This window comes from Brachycentrus maculatus, unplaced genomic scaffold (assembly GCF_059751285.1).
Source record: "Brachycentrus maculatus isolate JH-2025_06_01 unplaced genomic scaffold, ASM5975128v1 h1tg000737l, whole genome shotgun sequence".
Lineage (NCBI taxonomy): Eukaryota > Metazoa > Arthropoda > Insecta > Trichoptera > Brachycentridae > Brachycentrus > Brachycentrus maculatus.
Window position 1 is genome coordinate 59906 of NW_028281468.1, and position 2595 is coordinate 62500.

Sequence of the window (2595 nt, forward strand, 5' to 3'; positions counted from 1 at the left end):
GCGCGATGGTTCCTATTATCTCCCACATACACTTTAAAGCCCGAAAGAGTACAGAAGTAGCGAATTTGGAAAATCGACGCCTGAAGCGAACTCTCCAAGTGATGCTGGAAAGGTCTAAACATGCTCTAAATGAAAACATCACCGGCGTCTTTTGAGTAGAACTTCGTTTACGACATCCATGCTTGATAGTGGTTTAGAAGAATCCTTCATAGAATGAATGTGAAAATCTTTAGCGAATTATTTACATAGTAGGAGTTGCCTTAAAATATCATATTCAAATAGACGGGTCTTCAATTTTATTACTCTCATACAAATGGTGGGGATAAACATTACAGCTCTAGCCATGAAGCGCGTCATAGAATAAACAGCTTTATTTGGCACTTAATATGAAAACACCCATTTGGTCAGAGGTCATGCAAACCTTGCGTCGAGAATGAATAATAACCTAAGATTTGCTACAAAACTTACAATATTGGCGTAGACGACTTGTAGTGGCATATGCTCCACCTAGGGATCGAACATGGATGAAGAAGGTACAAATTAGCAGTGAACAACGTTCACCAATGAGCGTCTCATGCGTAGTTTTCGCAGCCAGCGGTCTTTGATATGTCACTGTACGACCTTACTTTATCTTTCAATATTTGAATTATGATAAATTATGATAATAAAATTACTGTGGAATACGTGTTTTTTACTGTCCTCAATTATGTTCCCCAAGGAAATGAATGTAACGAAGCCAGCATCTGAATGGGTCATGGGACTCCCTCATGGACTGTTCTGTCGGATGTGGATATGTACCTGCTTAGTCATCACTCAGAAAATAAAACAAATAACGATTGATAATCCATACAAATACAAATTTTTTTTGACATCTCAACAAAGATGAAGAGGAATATGGAAGTCTGGGTGATTACAGGTCTTATGACCTGTCATAGGCTGGTTGTTGTACCATTGTCAACCAACGGTTCCAAACTCACCCATATATTATTCAAATTTACATACAAAAATCCGTTCGGTTCACGTGCCCAAACCATCTCAACACACCTCTGTTAATTTTATCGAAAGTACAATAGTTATCTAAGTCAAAATGCGATCTCTCAGACGAATGTGCGACAAAACGATGTATGATAGATGTGCGAATAGTGAAATAAGGAAGGAATGCAAAGCTGAGATAAGCATTATCGGTAAAATTAAGAAAGGTGTGTTGAGATGGTTTGGACATGTAGAACGAATGAGTGAGGAAAGAACGGTAAAACAAATTTATGAGGCGAATGTTAGCGGGAAAAGAAGCAGAGGAAGACCGAGAAAAACATGTCACGATCAGGTATGCCAAATACTTGAATGTGGTCAGGTTAGGAATCGTAACAATCGGCGGGTATGTATGAGGAGATGCATGAACGTGGAAGAGGCGAATAATGTTTGCAAGGACAAAGTGGTGTGGCGCTCTATATTCTCTCTGCCTACCCCTGCGGGGAAGCGGCGTGATGGTTAGTTAGTTAGGTAGTTTTATATATATATATATATATATATATATATATATATATATATATATATATATATATATATATATATATATATATATATATATATATATATATATATATATATATATATATATATATATATATATATATATATATATATATATATATATATATATATATATATATATATATATATATATACATATATACAAACATGTTTATCTTCCTGTTATCTCTTGTATGAAGCGTTACATAAAGCAGGAAGTTTCCGTTTCCGATTTGGCGTAGAAAACGCGCGCCAAAAAATCTGTAGGCAGCCATTTTACCGGATGTTGTAATGACCAATACATATCGTGGTGCGCAGCATGTTAAATGATTTATATAACCCTCGATTAGTCATTGGAATTGTACGCCAAATAATGGGTATTGTATTTATTGTAACCGCAGACAGTTGGTGGATTTCCATATTGAATTGTTGGGTAATATATCCAAAATTAAACACGGTTATTGGATTGAATTCTACTTTTATTTAAAAATATATAATAATTTGTGACGCGTTTCGTCTTATTTATTTAGTCAGTGTTTGATAATGTCTTAATAAGACGAAACGCTTCACATATCGCTCACTCCTTTCAAGAACGTCAAATATCAAAAATCGTCGATTTTCAGTTGGGCGCGTTTTCGGAATGCCCAAAAAATGAACTATATCCCAGCAAAAGCGGCTCATTTTAAACTTAATATTTGACCGCTACAGGGCAGAAAGTGTTGTTTTTGCATTTTGAAGAAAAGGTATTGTTTAACTTAATAATTTTCGAATGGAGAAAAACCTTCTGGTTTTACGTAAAAAGATCTGTTGCAGAGTAAAAAGTTCCATAAGTGGCTTTATATTTGGTTTTAATACATTGTATAGTATTTAAAACATAAAAAACGATCTCCTGAAAAATCACGTTAATTGATATATGACGTTGTTAAAAGGAGTTAGCGATATATCCTCGTATATGTAAATAAAAGTAGAATTCAATCCAAAAACCGTGTTTAATTTTGGATATATTACCCAACAATTTCATGGGTATTGTATTTGTGGAGGTCCTCACCAAAAAGTTACATTTAC